Raw genomic sequence first — 19,558 nt, forward strand, 5'->3', positions numbered from 1 at the left:
ACTAGACCTACAAGGTCAGAGGCCCGGGGGTTTTAGGGGGTTTACTGCAGTAGGAGTAAGACATCTAAGCAGCTTTCAGCTCTCAGCCCTTCTGCAGCTAATTTTAGCAGTACACGTAGGTGTAGCTTCCTGTGCCCGTTGTCGTGGGCGGGTAGGGGGCTGGGATTCCCCCTCTGTCACACAAGTGCCAGACCGCCCAGGCCATGCGGAGACTTCCAGACCATCTCTGGTGGTAAATGCCCGCCCTGGTGGCACCTTTTGTTCCATCTCCGGTGGCTGCGGGCACAGCCAGGATGCAGAACGTGGCTTGAAACTTGGCTGCTCTTGTGTTGACTTGCTGAGGGAGGTTTGCAGAGCAGCACCGTGCCTGCCTTCCCTCTCATTTATCACAGCCCAGCTCCGGTTTGAACTCGGACACCTTCAGACTTTCCAGCGGGGATTTCCACAGGAAGAGGGAGCGCATGCCCGGGAAGGAGCGCTGCTGCTTCCCCCCCCTGAAATTCAGGCAGGGGCCTCCCCCTCCTCCCCACTGCAGGAGCTGCAGCCATCCCCACACAGTCTGCAGCAGTGCAGTCAGGGGCCTTAAAGCCTTCCAGTTTTTCCTCCGTGTTTTCTCCAGGAACTAACACAGAATCATGTAGTTTAAATTCCCATCTGCATCTGATCGCCTGTTGCAGAGCAGGGCTGATTTTAGCTGCAGACACCAGACCATTACGCGATCACATAGAGTCCATTGAGAGAAATGGGGCCATGCCCAGTTCCTGTGCCACACTCCTCCCACATCACGACCCCGAGATTGGGATGGGGTGCGGCAGAGCTGCTGACGCAGGACCAAGCTCTGCCAGCTCCGCTGGCCAGGGGACTCCTGTGCTGCTGGCAGCCCGCCACCCTCAAGAGGTTGTGAGGGCTCCAGGTTGCACAGGACACCCATCACCTTTCCCACCTCCCTCTTTTTGGGGGGTTTCTGACACACAACCTGCACAAAGGGCTGTTTGGTATGAGGAAGAGCACTGCATCTGGCTGGGTACTTCCTAATTTGCATGGGAGCCAAAGGCCATTGTGGAAGTGACTACATAGAAATTGCCATCCTGAGTCATTTGTATTTCCCTTCCACTCTCATTTCATTAGAATTGGCCAGGTGTACACACTGAAACTTCCTTCTTGCAGAAAGGGCCATGCCCAAATTTCAAGCCTGCAATGTTTTCCAGGATTGGGGCTGGGTTAAAATCTGCCAAACCTTCTTGGGCTTTGGGCCTCACCCTGCACTCCTGCAGATTTAGCAGCCACTAAATCTGAGCTGGGGGTGGAGGGGATGGGGGGTTTACCTACCTGCTGCAGGGTTTTTCACCAGCAAAGAATCCCAGTTGGCTTCAAGCCTTTCTTGACTAAATACCATGTTGCAATGGCTGAAAATAAAAAAGACAATGGTTCCTTCAAGTAGCTGCACTTCTTGTTTCCCACTGACAAAACATGGGCTTGAAATGCTGTCAGGGCCCTTTGGAGGCATTCACCACCTGTAGATATCAGCGTTCTGGAAGTGCTCATGTACGTGGCTGGACCTGGTATACAAATATTTAAATAGATACCATCTGAATACAAATATTTTTTACTGAAAAGCCGGAGGGAGGGAGGGAAGTGTAGTTATCAGGAGTACCAGACTGGCTGAGTACTTTTGGAGGCAGTGGTACATTCCCTGCTGCCCATTGCAACATTTAGGCAAACAATATATTAGGTAGGTGCTGTTATAATGTTGTAAGAATTCTGTAATGACTTAATAAATTAAGCAAATGCTTTACTGTACAAGGAAGTTTTGCAGCTAAACAAATCATTGCCAAGGTACTGCATGTTGGTTATGCTGCTGTTTGCCTTCATCAGTCATGCAAAATTAACAAAGTACCAAAAATGCAGGAACCACAGTTAAAGCAAGTAGGACAGAGATTAATGAGAGAATTTGCGTTTATTCACAAAATAGGTTTGGGCATGTTGTGTATTTGTGGCCACTCCACAGTGTACATTGCTAGCACGGATTTATTCAGTGCAGCGTTTTGCCTTTTCACTTGATGCAACTTGATCATGCTGTAACACAAAAGTGAGGCCTGTCCACTATATGTCACTCACACACCCACCCCCAAAAAAGCAAGTTCTGACACATGTCCTAAACCAATGCATATCTGCACTGCTTCCGCCTTTTCCACACCTATGCCTTTAGAAAGATCTTCTGAGACTGGTTTTGGTGATAACCTTCTGCCTTTATGCCTCCTCCCTGGCATGCTGGTAGATGTCTCATTAGTAGAACTGGGAGAAAAAGCTCCTTGGGTATTCATTCTGCCAGCATCACTTTTTTTCTTATTCTGCCACCACAGCTGCTATTAACAGAGCAACTCAACCTGTTCTTGCTTGTCTGCTTCCTCCTGCTAATGCTTCTCCATGTTGGCCCAGGGTTCAAAATTCTCTTCCAGCACCTGTCCTGGGTGGCTCAGCAAGCTTTAAAGACTTCCAGAACAGCTTTGCTGCCACAGATCAGGGTCTTACAGAAAATCATAAAAAGATGGCCATTATCTAGCAATAGTGAGCATTCTCTCCCAACTTCAACAACCTGTGGTTTAATGACTGCCAGAGATCAAGGTGGCCTCCTTCATAAGAAATGGTTCTTGATGGGGGTTTTATTCCACAGACTTTGTTAACTGCTTCTGAGGTGACTGCACACCTCTGACATTGGCAGCATTTTGTAGGAAGGACTGCTTCAGTCCACTGATAAATGGTGTGAGGAAGCACATCTCTTTGTTTGGTCTGGCCATCAGATAACTTCCCTTGAAATGCCCCTGTAGGGCTTCCCACTGCAGGATTCTTCATCCCTGCTGTCCCTCAGAGCAAGGACAGGCACAAAGCAGCACATTTCTCTGTTTCCTTATAAATTCTCCCAGTATATATATTTTTTCTAATGTAGTCACATCTACTGCTATTAGCAGACTCAGTTCTTTCCATCAGCCTCCCTTCTCAGCACCTTGGTTCTCTCTTCCACCCACAGCAGCAGGATCCACCTTTTTCTGTTCTTTTCTCCCTTTCAGGCTGAGCATTTCCCTCAGGTCCCTCCACTTCTCTTCCTGCACCAGTGTCCCCATGAACTTATTCACTCATCCACCTTTATGACATTGCCCTGCATGAGCTTGCATTTTTGTTTCCAGCCTTTCCCCTCACCCATCCTTGTAAAGCAATTCGATAATCCCTCAGGGATATTCCCATACTTCCTCATATTGCACACGCAGAGCTGAACTATCTATTTCCTCCCACACCTTCTTCTTCCTCCTCATACTCTCTCTCTCACCCCCCCAAGTACATTGGGACCCTTCTCCTTAGTTCATTGCAGAATGTGTAAAGGTGAGGGTGCCTCGCCTCAGCAGGGCGAGGTGGCCATGAGCTTGGGCAGCTCTCTGCATGAGGGGCCTACACTTGGCCAACACGGGGGGCTGTAACTCTTGCTCTCCTCCTCCTTCAGCCCACTGGCATTCGGAATTGGCTCCCTGACACTTTTGCGTTTTACACAGGGGACACAGCACAGAAGCACTATCAGACAGACAGGGCCGAGGCCCAGCGTTCAGCAACCACTCGCCCACATGCAGCCCATGGGTGCGGCCGCCCACCTGCCCCAGCAGGACTCCATGTACCAAAGGGCAGCGAGACCTCCAGCACCTCTAATCTGTTTTAAAAGCTGCTGCTGGCTTTGCCCCAGTTCAGTTTTTGGGGCAGTGGCTGTGTGGGCTCTCCCCATCTCCAGCAAGAGCCGGTCACAGCTGTGGCACCTTTGGGCAGCTCTCTGAAGCCTGCACATCAGAGCCAAAAGGCTCTGTTTAAACGCTGACACATTTATCAGGCCACAGTGTACGAAACCAAAGTCCAGAGTGCCTGAAACAGAAACACCCCCCGCCCTGGAGATCCGGTTTCCTTTCCTCCCCCTCACTCTGGCACTCAGCTCTTCCCAAGGCCATCTCCTTGTCTGGTTTTCCAAACAGGACTTTCTAGCCTGGATCAGAATAAAGCTGGGGATTTCCCTGCACAATCCTTTCCGCAATGTGACTGCTTTAGGGCCATCACAAGCAGCTGCAATGGGCTCTGTCACCTTTCCCAGCAGTGGCCATGCAGCCTTGGACCTACCCAACACTGGCCACGGCTTGGTGGAGGCTTCACCAACTGGCTTGGCAGACTGGGTCCTCACACCAACCCCACCTCCTGTCCCCCAAGCCTCCAGCAGACCCAATCCTCCAGGTAGAAGTCCCAGGGGCACAGATGCCAGCAAGATTTGTGGGTGCTCCTGGAGAGGCAAGGGGAACCCTTCTAGGGCCTGGATGTTGGAGGATGGCATCCAGATTTGGACGGCTTAACCCCCTTGCTAACATTCAAGTGTAGAGGGCTTCCTGCGCTGCTCCTCAGCCTGCCTCTTCCTGGCCCTTGCCAATGCCTGGGTGCTCTAGAGAGTTTATGCAAACTAACTGAAATTGTCCATTTGATGTGCTTAGTTCAGTTTTTGATGTGTGTCTTGCTTGGAAGGTGCAGGCCTCTTTTAATTTAAATCCTTTTTAAAATCCCAGTTTTAGCTAGCTGAGATTAATTTCCTGCATGTCTTTCAAGGGACACCCTACAGAGAAGCTTGTCATCCCTCCAACCAGAAGCAAAATGCAAAATCTAACGTGAAGCTAAATGAGAGAATACGTGCAGAGTGCTGCAAGACCGTCGCACAGAAAGAGCCTTAAAATGCAAACATTTTTAACACAAACGCACCCAGCAAAGTGCACATGGCTGCAATTACAGTGCAAGCCTTAACTCAGTTAATTATTACCCCAGGATTTCAGTAGCTCGGAGGAGGGTGTTTCACAAAGAGGTAGGGAAGAGTTCTGTGAGTGCTGCTGCTGCACTTCACAACCCTGTTTGTCTGCACCTGGGACTGCCCAGGTGTTGAGCAACAGGCAGCCCACGCCAAGAAGCACCGAGCAGCTTTCAATAAGGGGCTGTACTAGAGGAGCTGAGCTGCCCTTTCCCACCTGCATGGGGAAAGGACACACGATTTCCAAGCCAGAGCTCTAAGTACATGCTGAACCGAGAAGGACTGAAAGTCAGTAATGATAGCTGCCTGGCCTGTGTGATATACAGAGTGAAACCGCCCTCTTATTTCAGTTTTTCTAAGTGGATGGGTTTCCACTCCAGCCTGCGTCAGGGCTGTTGCTTCTGGGTTCAATATAAAATGCCGATTTGACTACTCATCATGGCCTCTCTGAGAAGCTTTGCCCCAGCAAACAAGCAAACAAATAAATAAAACCTCCCTTAAGCTGCATGAAGACTACTTACTCTGGGCTGTGCCGAGATGGGTTTGGGGAAAACCCTTCAGAAGAGGGAGATTCACACCACCCACTCGCCCCCAAATAGACTTGACCTCCACCTCCTGTCTCATAGCCTATGAAATTTCCCGAGCTGTAGCAGAACATCCCACAACCTCCATATGCCTGCCTGAGCCCTGTCCATGCTCCCATCCTTGCAGGCCTGACCCACAGCAGCAGCAAGCTGAAACACCTGGCACCGATATGCTGGGATATCCCACTGTAAAGAAGTCCCACTTGCACCCTGGTTCACTTGCTGAGGTGATTGTTTTTCATATGAAAATGTCTTCAAGATTTACCACTGTATCATCTCTGGACATGCTCCTGCTTAAGAGATGTGGACAGCAACATGAATGGCCAGGACTTCTGGCCAGCGTCACCTTCAGCCACTGGGTGCCTGGCCGCAAAGCCCGTTTCCCTTCTCTGGGAAAGGAGGCTGACCTGCAACACACACAGAGTATCCACTTCCCTTCGCAAACCATTCCTGTTTCTGAAGGACTTGTGAAGCCAGGAACTGATAAATCTTCATTTCCCTTTTCATAAAAGTCTTGACAAAGTGGGATGAGGAAACCGCTGGGGTTATTTTGCAGTCGGCTTCTTTTGGTGCTTCCTTCCTTCCAAGCAGAGTCCAAGGAGGTCTTCCAAGATGAGTTGCTCTGGGAAGCCCATTCCTAAAAATAGCTGTGTTGAGGGGCAGGAGAAAAGAGGAAAGAGCTGCAACCACACACTGCACAAAAACAGAGAAGAGCACATCAGTCAGTGTGCAGCAGCAGTGTGGCATAAGTAGCACTGAACACATTTTTCACAAACATTAAGGCATGTGTAGTCCCACCTGTATCTCAGCATCCTGTGAAGGAATGCCAATTTCACCAAATGTTCTGCTTAATTTAATAACTAGTTGAATAATTCAAAAATTCCATTTTTTTCCCCCAAAGGGAATATTTTGTTTTGTTTTAGTTAGAAAAAAAATATATTGTTTAAAACTTTTGTATGATTAAAATAATATTGAGAACTTCCAAGCTGAAACAGAGTACTCAGTAGACTCAGAAAACAAGCCTTTATTTCATTTTTTCTTAGTCTTTGGAAACTTCAGATGTTTCTTTTGTCACTCATCCAAAACAATTTTTCTCCCAAGCTTTCGAGACTGTGATAAGACATAATTTCCTCTCCCCCTCGTCTCTTGACTCATGTGAACTGGGCATACCTCTCTGACCTGGGGCGTGCTGTGTCATCCGTGAAGAGTCAACCCCAAAATTTGCATCCAATAGTAGTCTATACAATAGCTATTAAACACCTCAGGCTTGTTTAGGGACAAGTTTTCAGGCAGCCTTGCAATCGGTGGCCTTCAGTCAGGTCTCCTCTGCTGCCTCTTGCAGTCACAGGCGCTCACCCACCTCACCCACGTAGATCCCATTTCCTGTATCCACTGACTGTATCTTTCAGCTGCTCTGGATACACCAAACATTAGGAGAAAGCTGAGCTCACAGGAGGAGATATTTTCCAAAATAGATCCTGAGGGCTTTTTTTTTTTTTTTTTTTTTTTTGTGGTGAAACACTTGAGGTGGTAAAGCAATCATGAGCATGCAGCTTCTCACAGGTTAACGGGTGCTGATTCGGGCATCTCATGACAAGTGTCCTGATGTGGAAGATTTTACCCGTGACTTACACCATGTATGTCTCCGCACTGATTCAACTGAAGGCATGAAGCCAATGCACATGACCCAGGGAGTATTAGGTATTTCCCATGCAGATGCTCTCATTTAGCAGCAAAGCTGAATGAAAGGAGCTCAGTGTATCCTCTTCCTGCAGGCAAGTCCCCTGCATTGCAGACAAGTTTGTCATGGAACACCACCACACAAGGCTTCTTAGCATCACCTTAAGAAAAAAAAAAAATATTTCTACAGCTTCACTAACCTTACATCTGAACCCTTGGCAGATGTCAGCAGAAACTGCATATTCCTCATAACCAGAATACAAAGAAAAATGGGTATAGCTTTATTAGCCATTTTGCTTAATGTCATATGAAATATCACATTCATTGCCAATCCCCAAAGCACCTGAGGTCCATCTCTGAGGACAGCCAAAACTAGCAAGGAAACCCTTTGGGAGCAGCCTCCCCCTAGGCAGAGATGACCATGGCCCAATGCAGATGGGAAGAATGATGCAGCACTGCTGGGTCCCACCAGAAAGGGGACTTTCAAGAGTGAGCTAAAAATCAAGCACGCCCAAACGACAGGGCAGACTTTTCCATCCCGTTTCCTCACCAGCCAGCCGAAGCGCAGTGCTGTGATGCATGCAGAGCATTTGCTGTTTGGTCCTGGTGGCTGCTTGCTCTGTGGCGTGGGGTCCATGACGTGGTGCTCCCCACTTCATGCCCATAGTGGAAGCAGGAGGCCAACCCACCCCAGCAGCACGCCGTGTGCCCTGAGCCCTGTCCCGTGAGCTGTGGGGGACATGCTTCACGAAACCACGGAAGGAAATCAAAGATGAGATAGGTGAGATGGGTGAAGTGTGCAGAGCACGGTCCCGCTCAGCCCAATCGCTCCGTCACCAGCATGCACGAATCCAGAGCTCGGGGGCAGAACTCACCAAAAGCACATATATAAACAGGCACAACAATCAGAAGAAAGAAAGCTTCAAAATGAGGGCAAGTACTGCACTTGTCATTGTTGGAAGGGCTGAAGCAGAGGCACCACAGGCCCACAAGCCCCACTGAAGCAAGTGGGAGCTCAGTGCCTCTTGCACAGAGCCTTTGGGAGCTCTTCAGACAGGAAAGTGCGAGCTGGCTCCAAGTGAGGTTGCTGCTTTGCATGGGATTTCACTTTACCTTGTTTTACAAAGCAGTGGTAAGAAAAAGAGGCAGTGATGGTAAATGCAAATATCTGCAGCACATCAAGGCCTCAGCACGGAAAACATTTTGAAGCTTCTCAGCTCTGCAGTACCTGAGCGTACAGATAAAGGAGCTGCATGGCTGTGACCTGATTGACTTGGGCCTTGACTGCTCTTCTGGCTGGGAAGGGTGCTGAAAAGTCCCTTTATCCTGTCAACATTAATAGGGATTTTTTTGGCTCCTACTCAAACATGATTGAAATGGGTACCGAAGATCTGCTCTTAAAAGTGAGAGCTTGACACGCACAGCTGCCTTTGGCATTACAAGAAATGAAGAAGAAAGAGGAAATGATTTGAGCTGCGTGCACACAGCATGAGCTGCATCAAACAGCAGATAGGAAGATTCTTCCAAGATGCAGTGCTGCAGCTACATTGGCACCTTCTCCCTCTTACTGCTGGCAGCTAATTATTTCTTGCATAGCTGTAGTCCTGCACCTAATGCACTTGCACCTGCACAAATCCAGAGCATCTCCCCTTTGCTAACGGGCAACCTGTTCAGCTCTGTGTGCCTGCACAGCACTGCAGAGATCTCAAGTGCAATACCAGATGTGCTGCTGGCACGGTGTTGAAGTCCCCAGGAGGGGCCCCCTGCTCCCACCACCCTCCGCGAGCTGTGTGCTCCCAGCATCTGCCAACTGGGGCTGCAGATGTCCCGGGAGAAAACCCCTCTGCAAGCAGCCAGCATGGAGCAGACTGATTAATACCAAAGGAATGAGGGAGAGGGAAAGAATTGTTTTTGCTAGCAAACAGCCAGCAATTTAAATTAAGAATTGCAGTAATACCAGCTAGCCTGACTGAGTGTGGTGTTCTCTTCTCAAAATACTTGCAGCACAACAAATACTACAGGTCTGCAGTGGGGAAAAACTGAGGCACGGGTAGTTGATGGCTTATCTTAGCCGTTCTGCAGCACGGGAGGGCTCAGCCTGCTCCCTGATGGCACCTAGGGCAGGAGGAAAGTGAAGGTTTTGCTCCTTCAAAGCACCTTCCAGTAGCGGCACAGGCTGGCAAGCGCTCAGAGAGCAAAGCCCCTGCCACCTGCGTGGCTTTGCTGCTCCTCACCTGGTAGGCTGCATGCCCCTCAGGGCACCCAGAGCCAGCTGGGCACGAATTCCTGCCACAGGGAATGAAGTCAGAGCCCACAGCAAGCCCGTGGCCTGCAGGATCACCGTCCCAGCTTCGGGCTGCAAGCTCCCCAGGGCACAGGCTGCTTTTGAATACATGTTTGTGGAGGTGCCTGGAGTCTGTGTGCTACTGGTCTGCTCCAGTGCAAAGCCACGAGGATACAAACTGGTAAAACCAGCACCAACAGAGTTAAATCCGTCGGTGCTTTCAGCTGCACCCACTTTGATTCAGGCTGTCTCCTCTGCACAGGGCCTCCCTCAGGTGCTTTAGGTACAACCAAATGAGCAGATTTCCATCGGTGATGTGCAATGAGGTGAAGTGAGATGCTGCAGGGTCCAGGGACCAGCACAAGGTGGAAATTCAGCAGGATTTCTGGCTGGGCTGGGACCGTGCGTTCCAGCAGGTTTCACCTTTGCTCAGCCTGCCTTGCAGAGGCAGTCTATGCAAATGCAGTTCTTGAAGCTTTAACACGCATAACTTTCAAAAGTTTCATGCGATTCAGAAAAAAATTTATAGGATCAGATTTTCCTATGGCCCCTCAAGTCATTTTATTAATCACTGGGACCATTCTCAAACGTCTTTCAACATTGAGAAATTCCACTTAATCACAACCTGCCCTGCTACCACCCTTCTCAGCATCAGATGGAGAAAGAAATGATGCAGCGAGGACCTTAGTCACACTAACAGTGCTTCAAGGCTGAGCTGGGGAATGAGACATGAATCATCTTTGCCTTTTGTTTCTTTTAAGGGAAATAGAGAAGACTGCTGCTGTGAGAATTAAGAGCATAAAGCAGTGACGGGGGCTTCCTGCTTCCTTCCCAGCTTGGGTCCCTGCTCCTTCCCTGCACGCAGCTCTGAAATACCCAGCTCTACTTATAAAGCTATTCCTGGGGGATTTGTTCACCACATCTCAGCGAGCTCAGCACAGTGCAGAGCTGTTTTCCAGGACAGGCTGGTGGAGTGAACCAAAGGACTCCTTCCAAACAAGCCCCTTCCTCTTACCTGCTCCAGTCTCACTCAGCCCAGAGATTCTTCTGTTCATACAGAGGTACCAGGCCATTAGGATGTGGTGTGAGGAGAAAACAAACCTGCCTGTCAGAGAGGTGTGAGCGTGGCAATGATAGGCATTGAAGACGCTCACTTTTAAAAGCTTGCTGAAATCCACTGGGCACTTTTGGAGCCCAGAATGCAGAGCAAGGAGCTGCCTGAGCAAGCAAAGGGAAAATACCAAGGCCAGAGCTGCCTCTTCAGCCTCACCCTGACCAACATGGAGGGGAGCAGAGGGCAATCGTGATCCCCCTTGGTGCAGCCCTGCAGGAACAGCTACCCTGCTGCAAAGAAAAATCCAGCAGTTGTTATCTAGACGCGCTTTCAGCAAGGACTCTGCTAAAGAGCTGGGAGTTCAGCTCTGCTACTGCTCCCTCCTCCTCTTCGACCTGCTCCTGCCCTACTACTACACGTGAAGATCTTTCGGGGCACTGAGGCCACGGTGTCTGCAGTGGCTTCCTGCTAGAGCAACAGGAAGCTGCAGACATCGCATCTGCACCCGGCAGCTGGGCACGCCGCAGCGCCTGCCTCTGCGAGCTCCCCAAAAGAGCCAGGGCCAGGCAGTAAGGCCGGGCTGCTCTGCGGCAGGGCAGAGCCGTGCGACTCGCTGCAAGCAAGCCAGGACACTGCTTGCTGCAAGCCAACAGCTCGTCGCATCTCTTCCCTAGGGAGAAACCCCAGCGGGCTGCCTGGGCAGGCAGGGGTTGCCGTGTTTCTATTTGGGATTTCCTGGCCCGAAATATACGTGCCCGCACCGCGGAGCCGTGCACGCAGTGAGCTCGACAGGTTGCGTGCGCGTCGGGTTTCCTGCACGCCGGGCGGCCATCTGCGCAGCGTGGCCAGATTTCGGCAGCCCTTGCGCAACTGGGAGCCCAGGATTTCCAAACACTCGGCTGCCGACAAGTCACAGCTGCAGCTTTGTCGGGGCTGCCTGGAGTCAGCCAGCCCAACTCCTTGGCTTCGGCACCGACAAAATTTCCAAGGGTGGAAATTGCTCGGCCAGGGAGGGCCCAGGCACGTGGTACCTGCCGTGTGCCCTCCTCCGGGGCTCAGGCCAGGGGACCCAGCCCCTGCTGGCCCCTTCCACATGCCGGCAAGCTGCTGGCCTGCCTGGCTGACCCCAGCACTGCTTTAGACAGAAAGCTGCCATTACTTTAACAGCCAGGTCTGCACACGGAGTAGCTTGTTATTAATTTAGGTATGGCTCGCTTTTTTGTTGTCTCTAGTTCACAGCTGTCCGGACTCAAATGACATGTAAAGCTGGGGATCTCCCCACGCCCCAACCTCCCTATCACTGAAAGAAGCCACCTCCCTAAACTGCAGGCCTTCAACCTAATTACAGAGCCTGGCAGCACGCCTGTATGGACACACTCCTGCCATCACACACTCCAGGGATCACAGATCCAGGCTGCAGAGTTGTCTGCAGGAGACAGCTTCAAGGGTTTTCTCATTTTGACCCTAATGCTCACCCTCTGTCTCCCAGCTACTCATCCTACCACCACTGAGGAGCTATCTGGCAGCCCTGCTCTGGTCACAGAACAAGCTTAGGAGCTCACTTAGCTCTCTTAACTTAAATCTCTTGTTTTGAGATTTATCAGCCTAAAGGGGATAAACAAGTCAGTTCCTAGAAGCTTTGCTGCTGGAGCTGGCAACCTCCACTGGCCATCAGAGACAACTATGCAGGAAGGTGGTGCCAGAGGTTACACCAGCAGGGAAGCCCCCAGCAGGCGATTTTGCAACAACATCCTGAGCATCCAGGATGGGGATGGCAGCTTCCAAGGTCGCTCCTCTCCATCAGCCTGAGCACGTCTCCCTGGCAGGCTCCGTAGAAGCTGCACGCTCTTGCCGTGTTTGTGCAATGCTGGAATCAAAGCTGTGCTTAAGGCAATCTGAGCTCATGTTTGCTGATACTTATACGGGGGCCTCGTCCTCAGAGTTGAGCAAACCCATAATTTATGCTGGGGATGATTGGCTTTGGGAGCATGCTGAGCCACGGGGGGAGCCGGTCACGTTGCTCACTGCTCTGCAATTTATTTGCTACCCGGACTATTTCAGGCTGTGTCAGGGTTACGTGAAGAAAACAGCTTGTTGAGCAACAGGCTGAGTTTAACACTTAATAAGGATACTGCAGTCACCGTCCCAGAGGTCCTTCCAACCTGGTGCCGTCTTCAGCCGTGACCAATGCTGGAAACATCAGGGTATAACCTCACCGTCACTTGGGCACCTGGCCAAGTAATAGCACAGACAAGGAGATGTTTCTGCCCACATGGGAGACGATCTGAGCCCCGCAGCAGCAGCAGAACTATTAACAGCCCTGTAACGTGATCCCAGCTGGAGCTGTGCTTCCGAAAGGCCACAGAAATACAGGAGCTATTCAGTCCCGGCCTCAGGAAAGACTGCTTGTTCTCCAGTAGCATAGCGGAAGTCAGCACTTGGGCACAGATCCCAGAAGAGATTTCAAATCCTAAATCAGGATGCTGGTAGGCTGTAAAAGCCTGTATCCGAGCCTGGAAAGCCGGCACTCAGCAACTCCCTGCATCCTGAAACACGTTATATGCACTAGCTGGCTTCTCAACTCGGCTGACAAGTGGCTCCGCTTGGCACAGGGCTGGTTGGCTGTTTTCTGGACCTTTTGGAGGAGGACAGGACTTGCTGCACACCCAGCTTTGCTGGTGGAAGATGCAAGGGCCCCAATCTGTCTGGCCACCGTGGTACCCACCTTTTGGCCCCCTGAGGGTTGGCAGAGAGCACTGCACAAGCTTTCCCCCGGCTCAGTTCAGACAGAACCAGTCTGGGTTGCTTAGGCCAGTCGAACTGCTCAGTGTAATCTGTATAATTTTGCCTGAAACTCACACTGGGAACTGCACTCTAATCGCTCCACCAGCCACCTGCAGGGAGCAGTCTCCACTGGGAAGGGTGGGTGAGAGTCGGGAGGCTGGAAACCTCCAGCACCAGAGCTGGGACTGGAGGAAGGAAGGTCCCCATGGCCCAATGCACACAGAAAAACTCTCCCAAGGACCCACCAAACCACCAGGGTAGGCAGCAGCAACATCCCTTCCCAGAAGGGACGGAGGGGTGAAGTTTCTGCAGGTTCTTTAGTAAAAGATGGGGCAAGCCCTAAAGGTTTATCAGGAGACTGAGCAGGAAAAGCCAGTAGGACTGTCTGTGAGCGTGTGGGAGCACCAAGCAGCTCGCAGGTAGGAGGGGGCCCCTCCACGGAGCAGCCAAGGCTGGGAGGGCAGCCAGGGGAATGAAAAGCTGGGAGGCTGAAGAGAAACCAGCAGGCCCCACAGCTTGCCAGGCAAAACTTGCATGGCCGAGCATATGCTGTATTGAAATAGAGGAAATTTGCAAAGGGAGAGGAGTCCCGGGGCTCTCGGTGTAGCACCACACCAGCCAGCAGCATCAGACTCCAGCCCCCACAGCCCCCCAGGCCACCACGCTTCAGGGAGGGGAGGAGAAGAGCAGCACCCATGTCCTGCACACAGGCACTTGTTCCCTCTGCTCACATAGGACGGCTCACCTCGAAAACCAGCCTGGCACCAGGTGAAGAGGCACCGAGCCCAAACAACACCAGCCAGGCAGGCGGACGCCTTTCCAGCCCGGCACGAGGCTGGCTAGGCCGAGGCAGGACCACGGAGGGGCAGCCAGCTGCTCCACGGCAGCACAATCAGCTAATCTCACATAGGGAAATTCCAGGTTTCTTCCAGAAACAAAATGTTCCTTTTGCAGCCTGGTTTTGGTGGGGCTCCTGTCAACGCCCAGTCTGTATAAACAACACCAGGGCTGGAAGTAAAGGTATCAGCTCAGTGGTATGCACGGGGCTCCTGAGGGAATGTTACAGAGCTCCTCATGTTAATTGTGGTGTGACAGCCATCCTCCGTTGCCCCAGTGATGTTCTCAGGTAAACCTGATGCACATCTGTGATGTGAGCAGCACGTGCCATCGCATGTGCTGGTGCTCTGCGGGACGGCATTGCCCAAAGCACCTGCTGACAGATAGGTGTCCTGGTGACTCAGCTCTCATGACGTGCTGCCACTCATCGAGGAGGGGTTTGTGACTTCCAGCCTAACTAGCGAGGCCAGCAGTGCATGTACTTGAGGTGACCTTTCTTCTCTGCTTCATCGATGCATTGTGTTTAGGCTGAATTGGCAATGCCCTTCCTGCTTCCCTTGCCCTAGGAGGCAGGTAACTACTGAGCATATCCACCTTGGAGCAAGCCTTGCTGTAGTGGATGAAGCGCTGCACTGAGCACTTCCACTGCAGAAGGGAACCAGGAGAGGAAAGGTCCAAAGTCTGACATGGGAGATGTACCTCTGGAGGAGCAAAAAGCAGATGCCAGTGCAGAACTGGCTTGGGTCCGACAAACCCCAGTTTGGCTAGTAGCTGTCTGACATTAAGCACAGCATCCATGAGAACCCAGGGAAACTTCTTAGTGAGGGACAGGCTGGGGGCAGGACTGGAGAAGCTCACAGAAGCCTTTGGCAACATGCAATGGCAGCTGGAGCAGATCTGGGCAGAGATATAGGGATGAACACATTGCCTGCAATTGCTATTCTCAAAACAAAATTACCCCGGGATCAAACCGATGTAATTTCTAGCTGGATGTGCTGGATTTCAGAGCAAATGGGCGTGTCATGCAGATGCTCTCCTTTTGGTGTTTTTGCTCAGAAACCGGAGGGTTTCCTGTGGTAACTTGCTGAGACAAACTCCTCAGCTTTGGAAGGAAGACATTTTTCCATGCCCCCCAGGGCAGCTTCCTGATGGGACACGCTGGGAAGAAGGAAGGGCTTCCTGGGGGGCTCTGGAGCAGTGGGGGTTGGCTTCCTGTCCTTACCCTTTATTCTTTCACCCTGTCTGACTGCTGCCGAGGCGGAGGAGAGGCTGCTGCAGCGGTTCCCATGGAAGGCTGTGGCTGGTGGAGCTGTGCCAGCGCCGGCGACTAGCCACCGGTTTGGCCTTGACTGTGGTTTTCTGGGGAATCACCCCAATGAAAGCAAACAAAGCACACACCTGACGACTCCTATTAAATATATCTCACTTCCTTAAGGTAGCAGGCAGCCAGCGTCCTCCACCGCTCTGGAGTTGGCTGCTTGGTGTGGCTGGATCCAGGACCAAGCCACCCAGCTGCAGCAGGGCTGCTTCGTGCCTGCAAAGGACTGCTGAGACCGGAGAGCTTCCAGGGGGATTTGCAATGCTGGTTTATGCATATGCTGATCATGCAATGCTGCTTTCCGTCTCACCAGGCCAACCTCCTTTACTGTCACACTAATCAGCTGATTGCATTTCACTATTAATAGTAAAAAAAAAAAAAAAAAAAGTTCCTTGTGCCATTTTCTGGTTAATACCCATCTCCCTAGGATTCTTCTCCTACTTTCACAGTGATTCAAGTGGAAAACGCTGCTATGGCAGGATTTCCACTGAACATACAGATTCACAGGGTCACACGCTGATCAGAAGTTCGGTGGCAATCAGTTTGTACTTTCTGTCCTTATTTTAACAACGAGAAGAAAAGCACTGCCAGCCCCAGGTGGTGGGCCAGGAGAAGGCTGCTACATGCAAGCACAACCTCAGCACCAAGTGTTGTAGATGAAACACACTGGCAAAAAGTGGTGGTACTTTGTACTGACTGCCCACTTACACGCAGGGCAACAGAGCATTCTTCTTTCTCAAAAATATATTCCCCATCGTAGCCCTATTTATGCTCCCCCAAACCCCCCCTGCAGTGCTCTCTGCTGCCCCAAAGCACTGTAGAGCAGGATTTTTGGTCCCTGAGTTGAGACAACGACCCTCAAGCCACCTGTGTCACTCACGGTGTGTCTCCTACTCTCCTGCTGATCACTGGACCTGAGGAGAAAAATTCTTGAGGACATTTCCAGCAAGCCTGCAGAACTGGGGTGGAAAACAAACTCATCTAAAAGTCAAATTTTTTAGATGGAAAAAATAAAAAGGATGGAAACCAAGACCACAGTAACTGCGGGATGGACATGCCAAAATGCTTACATGAAAAACAAGGCACATCCCTCCCATTTTTCAGCCAGTTTTGCCCTGCAGCTAAACACAGCAGGAGAGCTACACAGGGGCAGAATGGCTTCCCAGGACTTCTTTTTCCTCTCTTTTTTTTTTTTTCCTCCCATGCCTTTTTGTTTGTCCTCTTTTTTATCTTTTTTTCCCCTCCCCTCTGTTTGGTCTTACATGACAACATCTGCTTTTGCAAGGAACGCGTTGCTCCGGCCTCAGCACTGCCTGTTTTAGCTTACTCAGCTTCTCCTCTGGGGGATTTCTAGCGGAAGGCCACTGGCACCGCAGCTAACACAGCTCCTTCAGCAGCCAGCAAATAACTCCTGCCCTCCAGAAGAGGAGCATGCACCTCACCAGTGCGAGCTATTTCACACTGTCCGTGTTCCTACCTTGTCCTCTTGTCCCACTGATGGCACTGGGAGGAGAAGCACGACTTGTGGTCGGACCTGTTCATAGCCCCTAATCCTCCAGGTACTGGAGGTGACTAATTGGGCTTTTAGGATTTGAAGGGATTTTCACAAGATTACTCTCTGTGAAAAACATATTGCTATCAAGGTTAAAAAGTCCATTAGTGCCAGCTCTACAGTGCCTGCTCTTCTCTGCACACTTACGTGAGTCTGTTTCCCCTTGCTCCTTATCTGCTTAAAACCAGGAACATATTGGCCAAAAATAAAATTAAATTAAAAAAAAAAAAAAGAAAAAGAAAAAGAAAAGAAGTTTGTGGTTTATAAGAGCTATCTACTCCTGGAGGCGCTGTCAATTCTCTTGACGTGATGGTTGAGGGGAAAAAAGGAGGGTCCCTCGCTCCTTGCCATACTGAAAATGTCTCCCATGCATGTGAGTCTGCAGAAATTGTCATGAATGGCGCAGCAGCCACCACGCGATCTCACGGGGATCCTGGCATGGTCTCAGTGTTTTTGAGACAGACGCAGAGGACGCTGGTTGTGTAATGACAAAACCGCTGCATTTTAGGAAGAAGAAAAGAAGAAGGAAACCGTGCAAGACAGGAATTTCCCAGACTGTTACGCTATCTTCATACAAGGTACTTTTGAATGGAGGAGAAGTCTGGGAACCGGGAAACCAGGAGGGGGTTTTGGTACCTTCACTTCTTGTCGAGCCCACAACTCAGATTCCAGCTGAGGCCATGACAGAGTTTCCCCACCTTGGGCCATGCACAGCAAGAACCTGGCAGGCTCATGCAAAAGGCACCAGATACTGGAAGCTGAGAGAGGTGCACACAGTGCATGGATGCCTGCCTCATTTGCCTGGGGACCTGCTGGCACCTGAAAATGCTGCCGGCAGGCCCAGAGCAGCAAGCATCACCCTCGGCCACCCTTCGCAGCACCTCTCTGCCCCCTGCTCTGCATGGCAGCTGGGGCTGGATCCAGCCACTGCCGCAGGGGGAGCACCCCACAACCTGGCAGGTTTTTTTGTTTGTTTTGAACAAAGCTTTTTGAAGAGTCAGTAGTTGGACTTGATGACCTTTGGAGTCTTTTCCAACCTAAACGATTCTGTGAATCTGCGACCAATTTACCTGTTTAAGCACTCGTCTCAGATGCAGCACGTAACACAGCAGGGGATTTTGCTGTGAAGCTGGTATCTGCCCTGCAGCGTTTGTAACACAATTTGGTGTGACCTGCAGCTTCCAGCTGGGAAGATGTCACTGCCCATCTGGCCAGGAGGGATAAAAGCAGACACCAACCACCCTACTCTTATCAGAGGAAAACCATTACTCGCTGCTTGCCAAAACCAGAAACAAAGCAAACATCACACTCCCCTAGCTTCCATGGCCACGCGCCCTCTGCACCGAGCAGATAGAGCTTGGCTTCCCTGGGGGATCTTCAAAGGCGCTGGCGTAGAAAATCCTCTGCAGGGGGGACTCAGGAAAGGCCGTGCACATTCCCATATCTCCTTCCTTTACAGGACCTGCAGCCAAGGTCCCTGCTGTGCTGGTTTCGTGTTGGCTGCAGTGTTTGCTGTGGTGCTGCCGCGCAGTCACCTCGTGTGGGAATTCCCTGCGGGGTGCGGCCCTGCCGGCAGGTGCGGTGCGGGCACTGCTGAGCCCAGGGGTTGCTGCTGCTGTTGGGGTGGGCCTGTGGGGCCTTTCAGGGCAGGGAGCCGCCTCGGAAATTTTCTGCTGTTTATGGTTTAGCAGAGGAGCAATTAGCTGGTGAGCGTGTCGAATGTGGAGAGGACGGGACTGAGACACACACTGAGTTGATGAGTTTCTAACAGCCTCTGTCCTGGTGTTTTATAGCTTACTTTCTGCAGAGCTGCTTGCCATTTTTGCATCAAAAAGAGCAAACACTGATCTGTTCTCCCAGACTGAAAAACATGCCCATGACCTTGGCCATAAGAGGTTTTAAAGACACCTGAAAACAAGACCAGCTTATAGAAGTCTGCCCACTTGCAAGACAGCTCTCTGTGCTACAAAATGGTTGGAATAATCCAAATTACAGTCAACAACAGGAGGGCAAGAGGAAGCGTGATGCTGTTCCTTGCAGCTCAGGACTCCTGCAAGGCTGCCAGCAGCTCGGTGCCACCGCAGGCCACGAGCCAGCCCCAGTGCCCAGCCGAGCTGCCTGCGGCAGGGCGGTGACAGCCCTCCATGCCTGCTGCCATTGCACCAAAACCGCACGGGCAGGAACCACGCCAGGATATTTTTTGATCAACGTTTTTAAAGCACAGGCCCAGCTGAAACGAGCCGGGCAGGTTCTCCTGCAGCTATATTTAATCTGTTCCAAATCCTGCACAAGGCTCGCGAGAGCAGCGGCGGCGCTCAGCTGGCTTCCTTTCAGCCTGGTATCCCCACATGACCTCGGTTACTGCGGGCAGCACGCTCTTCTTTCCCACCTCTAAAATCAACGGATGTGCAAAACTGACTGCCAAGCCTTGTTCATAGATACTGCGAATGCTCAGTTGTGGTAAATGCATATCTTTTCACATAGATGCATTTAAAACAACAACAAACCAGACCTTCACTCAGCAAATCCGAGGCAGAACAGGATGGGGGAGCGGGCAACAGCACAGCAGCCAGCACGGCCAACCTGTCCCAGCAGCTCCACAGTATTTGCTAAGAGCTCAGGGAGGGAGCTCGAGCCTTCCAGCAG

The 19,558-nt window shown here is 51.2% G+C and overlaps 1 long non-coding RNA gene across 1 annotated transcript; it reads right to left on the reverse strand.

The window, feature by feature from the left end:
* Positions 1–1,938: 1,938 nt before the first annotated feature.
* Positions 1,939–18,054, reverse strand: LOC311437782. Its single transcript, XR_014693703.1, has 4 exons — positions 17,983–18,054; positions 17,266–17,409; positions 6,574–7,244; positions 1,939–6,096 (listed from the first exon to the last, which is right to left on the reverse strand). It is a non-coding gene; the product is annotated as an uncharacterized lncRNA (long non-coding RNA).
* Positions 18,055–19,558: the final 1,504 nt, after the last annotated feature.

This window comes from Aythya ferina (assembly GCF_964211825.1).
Source record: "Aythya ferina genome assembly, chromosome: 5".
Taxonomy (NCBI): domain Eukaryota; kingdom Metazoa; phylum Chordata; class Aves; order Anseriformes; family Anatidae; genus Aythya; species Aythya ferina.